This window comes from Lithobates pipiens, unplaced genomic scaffold (genome assembly GCF_037356315.1).
Source record: "Lithobates pipiens isolate NorthernLeopardFrog02 unplaced genomic scaffold, aLitPip1_a1.2 Scaffold_16, whole genome shotgun sequence".
In the NCBI taxonomy this organism is placed as follows: domain Eukaryota; kingdom Metazoa; phylum Chordata; class Amphibia; order Anura; family Ranidae; genus Lithobates; species Lithobates pipiens.
Genome location: NW_027507748.1, coordinates 297,046,187 through 297,058,038, shown reverse-complemented (window position 1 = coordinate 297,058,038; position 11,852 = coordinate 297,046,187). Strand labels below are relative to the sequence as shown.

Below are 11,852 nucleotides of genomic sequence, written 5' to 3'. Positions count from 1 at the left end.
AGGACCCATGATTTAAACATTGATTGGGACATAAATGTGTTTATAAATAGCCGCTGAGTTTGTTTTAAAGTTTTTTTCATTTTTTACTTAGTTTTTATCTTACTATTTTATATCTGTAATTTCTGATGAAATATTTTTTTGTTGAATGTTCTGTAAATTTTGATGAAATGTTTATTCACTGATTGTTTTATATTTACTATTAGATTTTGTAGTGATATTTTTACATCATTTATTCTATGCAAGGTTGATTCTAAATGACCTGCTTTCATAATAAATGCACTTGCCAGTATAACAGCGCAATTACGTTTTTTATACCTATTTACATGATGTCCTGATGTGATGAGAGTCTGTCTAAGGAGGATCCTTTTGATGTTCATGCAGTCTATCTCCCAGTGTGAATGGTGAAATCTAATTGGTGGATTTTCAAGTGTGTTTACTGCTTTTGAATAAGTAATCCACTCATTGGGGTAATGCCTGGTAACACACGACCGGACTTTCTGGCAGACTAGCTTCGAAGGGATTAATCCGTTGGACAATCTGATCGCGTGTGGGCTAGTTCGATCGTTTTTCAAAAAAAAAAAACTGATGGACCTAGAAATAGAACATGTTTTAAATCTATCCAAGGGACTCAATTCCGATGGACTAAGATCGGGAAAACCGGTTGTCTGTGTGCTGGTCTGATGGACCAAATACGACGCAAGCTAAGCTATTGGCCACTGGCTATTGAACTTCCTTGTTTAATCCCGTTTACGTCATCACGTTCAAAATGAATGGACTTTCGAACAGACTAAGCCCTTGTACACACGATCGGAGATTCCGACGGAAAGTGTCCAATTGGAGCACTTTGTCGGATATTCCAACTGTGTGTGGTCTTCATCGGACTGTTTCCGTCTGAATATCCATCGGACCAAATTTTCCAACTTGCCGGAAATATTTTCTGACAAAATGCTCCGATCGGACATACTCTGATCATGTGTAGAGAATTCCGATCGGACAAAGTGCCACGCATACTCAGATCAAATTCCTACATCAAAGCTATTGGCTACTAGCCTGAACGTAGTCCCATCGTAACGAAATTACGCCATCACGTTCTGAAAGATCGGATTTTCTGACAACTTTGTCCGACCGTGTGTATGCAACAGTTTCGGACAAGATCCGTTGGACAAAATCCGACCGTGTGTACAAGGGCTAAGTCTGTTCGTGTGTGGCCAAGTCCGTTCGTTCAGAAAGTCAGTCGGACCTAGTCTGTCGGAAAGTCCGGTCGTGTGTACGCGGTATAAGAGTCAGTGTGAACCTTTCCTTCTTGGTGGTGGATTCTTCTCAGCACTTTCATTTGTGTGGACCTATACCTATTGGACTGTTTTTATTGAGATGTCATATTTTCTCAACATTGGGACTTTTTATTAATTTTAGCGCTGCACTTTGTGATTTCTGTTATTTTGTCTTTTTGCCAGGAGATTTGTGTCAGCAGCTGTGTTGATATTATTAATGTTATCATTCATTAGCGTGGATATTTTTGTTTTTTATTTATTTATATCAATGTTTCAGAAAATTCACATGTTACCTACATAGCACAAGACAGGCAGGAGACCTGAATCTTCTCTGCTTCAGTTTAAAAGACATGCTGGTAGGTTAATTGGCTTCTGTCTAAATTGGCCTTAGTATATGAATGTTAAAGACCTTAGATTGTAAGCTCCTTGAGGGTAGGGACCGATGTGAATGTACAATGTATATGTAAAGCGCTGCGTAAATTGCTGGCACTATATCAGTACCTTAAATAATAATAATAATAACACTTACAAGTATTGTCCCACCCTCAGTTGTTGACAAAACCATGAAAGGAGATACAGCAGAATTCTTAGTTCATTCCACTATCACGCTATTCTTTTCACCCGCATGCTCCTTGCACTTCAGCACAACTAATTGGATTGTTGTGTAGTTTCTCCCTCCTATAATCTGAGCTCTGCTATACAGGGACTGCAAGAGGCTAAAACCAAGTCAAATGTAGATGCTGAAATCTTTTGCAAGAATAAATAAACAAATTCATGCAATGGATAAATAAACATATAAAATAAACTGGTATTTAACCACTTGCCGCTCTCACCATATAGCAGAATGACGGCAACAAAGTGGTTTCAATATCCTGACTGGGCGTCATATGACGTCCGCAGGAAATTAAGCCACTGCGCTCCCCCGGGGTGATTGTTGTTGCGGGGTGTCAGTCTGACACCCCGCAACACCGATCTAGGTAAAGAGTCTCTGACGGAGACTGTTTTCCACGTGGTCAGCCATGTCCACTCACGGCTGATCATGATGTAAATAGAAAGAGACAGTGATCGGCTTTTCCTCAGTCGTGTCTGACAGACACGAGTAGAGGAGAGCCGATCGGCAGCTCTCCTGACGGGGGGGGGGGGCTGTGCTGATTGTTTATCAGCACAGGACCCCCTCGGATCCCACCCAGGACCACCATAATACCGCCCAGGACCACTAGGGATGCCACCAAACTGGACCACCAGGTATGCCCCCCATACCCCAGGGAAATGCACATCTGTGCCCAGGAAGCTGCCAATCAATGCCCAGGTAGCTGCCAATCAGTGCCCACTTACGATGTCTACCACTGCCAGTGCCACCAGGGATGCCCATCAGTGCCTCCTACCAGTGCAGTGTAACAGTGCCCATCAGTGCCACATATCAATGCCCATTAGTGCCCAGAAGTGCTGCTTATCAGTGCCCAGCAGTGCCCCCTATCAGTGCCACCCATAAGTACCCATCTTTTCATCCTTTCAGTGTCACCTATCAGTGCCCATCAGTGCCCACCAGTGCCACCCATGAGTGCCCATCAGTGCCACCTATCAATACCCACCAGTGCTGCATATCAGTGCCATAAATCAGTGCCGCCTACCAGTGCCCATCAGTACCGCATATCAGTGCCCATTGTCTGTGCCCATCCATGCCCATCAGTGACCGCTCATTGGGTCACCTCATTGGTGCCTCTTTATCAGTGCCGGCCAGTGCTGCTTTATCAGTGCCCATCAGTGAAAGAGAAAACTTACTTATTTACAAAATTTTATAACAGAAACAAAACCAAAACTTTTATTTTTTCAAAATTTTCAGGCATTTATTTGTTTAGCAAAAAATAAAAATAGCAGAGTTAACTAAATACCACCAAAAAAAGTTCTATTTATAGGAACAAAATGATACAAATTTAGGTGGGTACAGTGTAGCATGACCGCGCAATTGTCATTCAAAGTGCGACAGCGATGAAAGCTCAAAATTGTCCTGGGCAGGAACGTGTATAAGTGCCCTGTATTGAAGTGGTTAAGGATGTATTAGTAAATACAGAGCTGCATTATTTGGTGGTCTGTACTCCTAATTTTAATACTATGCTGATAGCAGCAAAATATATTAATAACATTTTATTAGTGGCCATATAATTTTTTAAACAATGCAGAATAAAACATTTTCATTTCCACCTCACAAATCCCCCCAGGATTAGCCAGAAGGCAAAAGAAAAATAGTTGAATATATTGCTTTAAAGCTGAATTTTAATGAAAAAAAATTATATAGCTTTAACCACTTGCAGACCGGACCATTTTGCTGGTCAAAGACCAGACCACTTTTTGCGATTCGGCACTGCGTCGCTTTAACTGACAATTGCGCGGTCGTGCGACGTGGCTCCCAAACAAAATTGACGTCCTTTTTTTCCCACAAATAGAGCTTTCTTTTGGTGTTATGTGATCACCCCTGCGGTTTTTATTTTTTGCGCTATAAACAAAAATAGAGCGACAATTTTGAAAAAAACGCATTATTTTTTACTTTTTGTTATAATAAATATCCCCAAAAATATATAAAAAAAATTATTTTCTCTCAGTTTAGGCCGATACGTATTCTTCTACATATTTTTGGTAAAAAAAATCGCAATAAGCGATTATTGATTGGTTTGCGCAAAAGTTATAGCGTTTACAAAATAGGGATAGTTTTATAGCATTTTTATTAATAATTTTTTATTATTATTTTTTTTACTAGTAATGGCGGCGATCAGCGATTTTTATTGTGACTGCGACATTGTGGGGGACCCGTTGGACATTGTTGACACATTTTTGGGACCATTGTCATTTATACAGTAATCACTGCTATATAAATGCAGTGATTCCTGTGTAAATGACACTGGCAGTGAAGGGGTTAACCAGTGGGTGGCAGTGTAGGGGTTAAGTGTTCCTAGGGGTGTGTTACTAACTGTGGGGGGGTTGGGCTTTCATTTAGTGAACACTGATCTCTGCTCCAATCACATGGAGCAGAGATCAGCGTCACTAGTTGCTAGGCAGAATGGAGAAATGCTGTTTACTTTGCATTTCCTCCATTCGGCCGCTCCGTGAGACGATCGCGGGGATGCCCGCGGCGATCGAGTCCGCGGGTCCCGCGACCGGACTCACGGGGGTCTCGAGCAGTGCGGGAGCGCGCCGCCGGCGGCGCGCTCCCGATGGCAGGGCGGCATTGAATATTGGACGTACCTGTACGCCAATATGCCTGCCCGTGCCATTCTGTCGACGTACATCGTCGTGCGCTGGTCGGGAAGTGGTTAATCACCTTGTTTACATGTAATGAAGTCTGTCCCACGTTAGCCATGGCTAATCTTCATCATACAACCAAAACAGACCCCCCCCCCCCCACACCCCCCAAAAAAAGAAAAAATCTTGAAATGATTGTAAAGTCAGAAAGTTTTTTTTGATCTAAATGCATTCTATGAAAAATTCTAAAAGCATTCTGTGTGCAGAAGCCCCCCCCCCCCCCAATACTTACCTAAGCCCCATCTCTGTCCAGTAATGTCCAGAGGTAAATTGGCGGTCCCAGACTCTCCCACCTGATTGGCTGAGACACAGTAGTGATGTGATTGGCTCCTTAGTTAGCCAATCAGAAGAGAGAGGGGGGCGGCGTCGAACCACAGCTCCATGACTGAATGGATATGAAGAGCTGCAGCTTTGCTCGGGTGCCCTCCATAGCAAGCTGCTTGGTCTGGGGGCACTCGAAAGGAGGAAGGGGCCAGGAGCTCCAGTCAAGGACCCAAGAAGGGGATGATCTGGGCTGCTCTGTGCAAGACCCCCTGCACAGATCAGGTAAGTATGACATGTTTTTTATTTTAATAGAAATAACAACGAGACTTTACAATCACTTTAAAACTCTTAAAACTTAGTATTCATCAACAGGCACAGCTTCTGGGTGGTGCTTCTCTATATTTTCAGTCATGGCTGATGGTGACATTTAAGTCAAAGAGCTGGAAAAGCCTGCTTCTGGCTAGGCATTTGAGTTTATCCTGCGCCGCCTATCTACAGATGCTGCTCCAGAGCTTGCAATCTCCTCTCCAAAGAAAATAGGAATGCTCACTGGAAGAAATTTAAAAGAAGCTGGAAACAGCAGAAGAGGAGTAGGTTACATGAAATCTTGAAGCAACTTGCAGAGAAGAGAGAACATGAGAAAGAAGTCCTGCAAAAAGGTAAAGAAGAGACTGATAATTTCAGCAAAATGGCAGAAGAATAATTAACTATAAAAATGGAGACCAACAAGGAAAAAAGGGAGTCCCAGATAGCTGCAAAACTGGAGTGATTGTGAGAGCTGGAGAAAAAAGGCCAAGAAATCAGGAAGAGAAAAGAAGGCAACAAAGATGAGAACTGAACCTTTCTGTCTGTGAATGCAGCCCCAGGATTGCAGAGTTAATCCCATCAGTGTTTTCCTCACTTCTATATGTTTAGAATCTGTTATGTAGACAGACATTCTGCACTGTTTGCTTGGGTAATGTGGACCTGTAGCCTTTCACTTATCCCGTATTCATACCGTACTGATTACTGATGTATTGTACTGGAGAGTTTTGGTGTGGGGTTTTCTAGTCATGTTATATCAGTGTTCAGAATGTTACATACTGCACTTAAAATATGAATGGTACTCTGTTACTTTCTTGCAATAGTTTTGTCCTAATAAAAAAGTTAATCAAATAAAAACCTCAGAAAACCTAATGCCTTACCTATTTGCCTATACATATCCAGAGAAGTGAATTTTGATTTAGATGTATGAGCAAATTTTGATCGATTTGCTCATTCATTTTTAGGTTGCCTCAATACGTAGTTTTCATTAAATAAGATACTAAAGCAAACAAAATACAGCTGGTTTATGCTCCTTTATTACAAACTAGAGCATTGACTCTTTGATGTGTAAACTAAGTTACAAGTCCACCCGTTTGTTTTTATTGTAAAATACTTCCCATTTTTAGAATGTAGAATTATTCTGTTTTTTGTTTGTTTAGACATTTATGAACAGCTGTTGTTTGCTATATCCTTCCCAAATTCCCAGTGTGTCATTTACAAAAAAAAAAAAAAATGTATATACTTTAGGTATTGATCTTTGCAGTGGTAAAGGTGCACACATCAAGATAATGTTTGTCATAGATATGATTACTTAAAGGGGTTGTAAACCCTTGTGTAAAACAAAAAAACAACTGGCATTGATGACCGGCCCCCCAGCCCCCCTGTTTTACTTACCTGAGCCCTGGAACTTTACCCAGCATGGACATGCTGTCCCTCTGCCTGGGGTTTGTGGCTCTTGACTGGATAGATTGATATCAGCACAGACATTGGCCCCCACTGCTGTCAATCAAATCCAATGACGCGGGCGTCGGGGGTGAGCCCGAGTCATATATTCAGTGGCTATGGACGCTGAATGCTGGACTCGGGAGTGCACCCACAAGGTAACCCACAGGGAGAGCGCTTCTCCTAGGGGGTTATCTGATGTGGGGAGGACCCTCGAGAGCCGCCAAGGGACCCTAGAATACGGTGTTTGGGGCCTCAACAACAAAACAAGCTGCATAATGGAGGTAAGTATGACATGTTTGTTATTTTTATTTTTTTTAAGAATCAAAGCTTTACAATGACTTTAAAATGGTTGTAAAGGTAGAATTTTTTTTTACCTAAATGTATTCTCTGTATTAAGGAAACAAAAACCTCTGTGTGCAGCGCCATGACTCTGAGACTCTTCAAACAATAAATTATGTAACTATTCACTTCAATTATCAAACACAATTTTCTGTTAGCTTATTTTATCTGCACATGAATGGATAATTGAAGTTAATATTTACACTTTTTTTTGAGTGACGATTCCTAATTCCTTTAGTAAATCAGCCTCATTATGTTATAAGATTCCCCACCAGGCCTGGCACATAATACTGCCATAGAAAATATTTTGCAAAGAATATATTTTTTACAGCTACAGAATATCAGATACTTCATTCTTTACACATTTACTCCACGGGAAGGTCGATTTTTACTTACATGATCTGTTAACCTTTCATTTCTAAAATGGTTTTAGGTGGAATGTTGCTTTAAAATGTTCAAATTTGGTTTAAAAAAGTACTTACTGCTGAATTAATTTTAGAGAAAGACTGCACATTTTACTCCCTCAGATATTGTACACATGACATTCTCTTTGGGTGTGACAACAGAGAGTCTGTGGCAATAAAGAAAATATAAATGCTAAAAACCAAAATGCTTTCTGGTGAAGGAGGTCTTCGCCATGAGTAAAGCTATGTATCTATAATTATTTTCAGTATATTTACATAACATAAAGTGGAAACTCATTTGCTAGTAGGGATGAGCCGAACACCCCCCGGTTCGGTTCGCACCAGAACTTTCGAACGGACCCCGCGTTCGTAACGAACGTTAGAACCCCATTGAAGTCTATGGGACTCGAACGTTCGAAATGGAAAGTGCTAATTTTAACGGCTGATATGCAAGATACTGTCCTAAAAAGGGTTTGGGGACCTGACTCCTGCCTCAGGGGACATGGGTCAATGCAATAAAAAGTTTTAAAAGCGGCCGTTTTGGCGGGAACACTGATTTTAATGACGATTAAAGTGAAAAAAAAAATGAAATATTCCTTTAAATATGGTGCCTGGGGGGTGTCTGTAGTATGCCTGTGAAGTGCCACGTGTTTCCCGTGTATAGAACAGTCCCTGCACAAAATGACATTAAACGGAAATAACACCATTTAAAACTGCTTGCGGTTTTAATGTTATATCTGGTTCCTGCAATATGGTTGAAAATCATTCAGAAAAATGGCATGGGTAGCCCTCCCTGCCCATTACCAGCCTATTTGGGTCTTGTACGCATATTAAGGGGAACCCCGTACCCATATTAAAAAAAGGAAATGTGTGTGGCCCCCAGGCCCTATATACTCAGAACAGCAGTATACAGGTGGTGCAAACAAGACAGGGACTGTGTAGGTTTGTTGTGTTAAGTTGAATCTGTTTGTAATTTTCAACTGGTACATTTTTAAAGTGTAGCTCCAGTCAAAAAAACTATTTTTAAGCTTTTTGGAAAACATAGGGAAGGGTTATCACCCCTGTATAATTTGTTTTGTCGTCCATCTTTTTTCATCTCACTTGCTGTTGTCTCCTTCCGTTTGCAAGTAGGAGATGTTTGTAAATTGGATGTTTGAAAGTAGGGGCCTTCCCTATATGCTCTGCAGAAATGGCGGAACAAGGTGTTGGTTTTGCCACAACATTGTAAGCCCTCAAAGTGACTCTTGGTGGGCGCTGGAGCGCCCTGCTGTGAACGATTATATCAAGAATTGTAATTACATGCCATTGTTGAACAGTGGTAGAAAAATTGACCTTTGGTGGTTGTGGTGCTGGTGCCACAACACTATAAGTCCTCACCGTTACTCTGGGTGGGCACGGGAAGGGGCCCTCCTGTGAAATATTATATCAAGAATTGTAATTACATGTCCCTGTTAAACAGGGGCAGAAAAATTGGGCCTTAGGCACTGGTGCCATCACACTGCAACCTCTGCCATATACTCTTGTTTTATTGCAGGAATTAGCCCTGCTGTAAAGCATTGCATCAAAAATTGTACTTAAACGCCCCTGTTAAACAGGGGCAGAAAAATTGGGCCTTAGGCACTGGTGCCATCACACTGCAACCTCTGCCATATAATGTAGTTTTATTGCAGGAATTAGCCCTGCTGCAAAGCATTGCATCAAAAATTGTACTTAAACGCCCCTGTTAAACAGGGGCAGAAAAATTGGGCCTTAGGCACTGGTGCCATCACACTGCAACCTCTGCCATATACTGTAGTTTTATTGCAGGAATTAGCCCTGCTGCAAAGCATTGCATCAAAAATTGTACTTAAACGCCCCTGTTAAACAGGGGCAGAAAAATTGGGCCTTAGGCACTGGTGCCATCACACTGCAACCTCTGCCATATACTGTAGTTTTATCGCAGGAATTAGCCCTGCTGCAAAGCATTGCATCAAAAATTGTACTTAAACGCCCCTGTTAAACAGGGGCAGAAAAATTGGGCCTTAGGCACTGGTGCCATCACACTGCAACCTCTGCCATATACTGTAGTTTTATTGCAGGAATTAGCCCTGCTGCAAAGCATTGCATCAAAAATTGTACTTAAACGCCCCTGTTAAACAGGGGCAGAAAAATTGGGCCTTAGGCACTGGTGCCATCACACTGCAACCTCTGCCATATACTGTAGTTTTATTGCAGGAATTAGCCCTGCTGCAAAGCATTGCATCAAAAATTGTACTTAAACGCCCCTGTTAAACAGGGGCAGAAAAATTGGGCCTTAGGCACTGGTGCCATCACACTGCAACCTCTGCCATATACTGTAGTTTTATTGCAGGAATTAGCCCTGCTGCAAAGCATTGCATCAAAAATTGTACTTAAACGCCCCTGTTAAACAGGGGCAGAAAAATTGGGCCTTAGGCACTGGTGCCATCACACTGCAACCTCTGCCATATACTCTAGTTTTATTGCAGGAATTAGCCCTGCTGCAAAGCATTGCATCAAAAATTGTACTTAAACGCCCCTGTTAAACAGGGGCAGAAAAATTGGGCCTTAGGCACTGGTGCCATCACACTGCAACCTCTGCCATATACTCTAGTTTTATTGCAGGAATTAGCCCTGCTGCAAAGCATTGCATCAAAAATTGTACTTAAACGCCCCTGTTAAACAGGGGCAGAAAAATTGGGCCTTAGGCACTGGTGCCATCACACTGCAACCTCTGCCATATACTGTAGTTTTATTGCAGGAATTAGCCCTGCTGCAAAGCATTGCATCAAAAATTGTACTTAAACGCCCCTGTTAAACAGGGGCAGAAAAATTGGGCCTTAGGCACTGGTGCCATCACACTGCAACCTCTGCCATATACTCTAGTTTTATTGCAGGAATTAGCCCTGCTGCAAAGCATTGCATCAAAAATTGTACTTAAACGCCCCTGTTAAACAGGGGCAGAAAAATTGGGCCTTAGGCACTGGTGCCATCACACTGCAACCTCTGCCATATACTCTAGTTTTATTGCAGGAATTAGCCCTGCTGCAAAGCATTGCATCAAAAATTGTACTTAAACGCCCCTGTTAAACAGGGGCAGAAAAATTGGGCTGCTGGCATCACCCAGAACCAAAAATGTTCTTCCAACATATCAGCGGAGGAGGAAGAGGATAGACAATCAACATAACAGGACAGTCACTCAGCATCAGCATAGGCAGTCTTGAAGGGATGTGGTATTTCAAAAAAAAATTATTCGGTTACATCAGCTTCAGGTGCTTGGTAGCTGTGGGTGATCCAAGACTGATTAATCTTGATGAAGGTCAGTCGATCAACTGATTCGGTGGACAGGCGCACCCTGTGATCGGTAACGAAGCCACCAGCAGCACTGAAGGTGCGTTCCGAAAGAACGCTGGATGCAGGACAGGCCAGTAGCTCAATTGCATACTGTGCAAGCTCTGGCCAGTGATCCATCCTCAAGACCCAGTAAGCCAGAGGATTTTCAGTGGGAAAGTGTCCAAGTCTGACCTTGCCCCTAGGTATTCCTGCACCATGTAAATTAGACGCTGGCGATGGGTGCTGGAACCAATCATACCTTGGGGCTGCGGACTAAAAAATTGTCTGAAAGCATCAGTCAGACGGCCACCTTCTCCACCGCTCCTTCTGACTGATGCCTCAGCAACACGTTGTCCAGGACCAGGAGTTTGTGACCTCCCAGTCTCTGGGAACGCGTTGCACAGAGCTTTCTGCAAGGCCTCCCGGAGATGTCTCATCCTCTGCTCCCTCTGCGATGGCAAGATAAGGTCGGCAACCTTACCCTTGTACCGTGGATCAAGGAGAGTGGCCAGCCAGTAATGGTCCCTCTCCTTGATCCGAAGAATATGAGGATCCTTCCGCAGGCTTTGCAGGATCAGGGAGGCCATGCAGCGTAGGTTAGCTGAGGCATTCGGTCCGGAGTCCTCTGGGTCACTAAGGACAACATGATCCGCAGCTACCTCCTCCCAGCCACGTACAAGTCCACGTGTTTCTTGGGACTGTAAATCATCCCTATAAGACTGCTGCTGCTGATGCTGATGCTGAGTGCCAGCCTCCACCTCCATGCTGACACAATCATCCTCCTCCTCCTCTTCCTCCTCCTCACCCTCTTCCTGTGTGATGGGTGGCACAGCAGGAACACTGTCTGGATAAAGGGGGCCTTGAGAGGCAAGGAAGTCCTCCTCTTCCTGCCTCTGTTCTGCCTCAAGTGCCCTGTCCATTATTCCACGCAGCGTATGCTCCAAGAGGTGGACAAGAGGTACAGTGTCACTGATGCATGCACTGTCACTGCTTACCATCCTTGTGGCCTCCTCAAACGGTGACAGGACAGTGCATGCATCCCTGATCATGCCCCACTGGCGTGGTGAGAAAAAACCAAGCTCCCCTGACCCTGTCCTGGTGCCGTAGTCGCACAGGTACTCATTGATGGCCCTCTGCTGCTTGTGCAGCCGCTGCAGCATGGCCAATGTTGAGTTCCATCTGGTGGGCATGTCACATA

The 11,852-nt window shown here is 43.2% G+C and overlaps 1 pseudogene; it reads left to right on the top strand.

Annotated features, from left to right (window-relative positions):
* Positions 1 to 5,242: 5,242 nt before the first annotated feature.
* On the top strand, positions 5,243 to 5,670 carry LOC143984146 (stathmin-1-A pseudogene; annotated as a pseudogene).
* Positions 5,671 to 11,852: the final 6,182 nt, after the last annotated feature.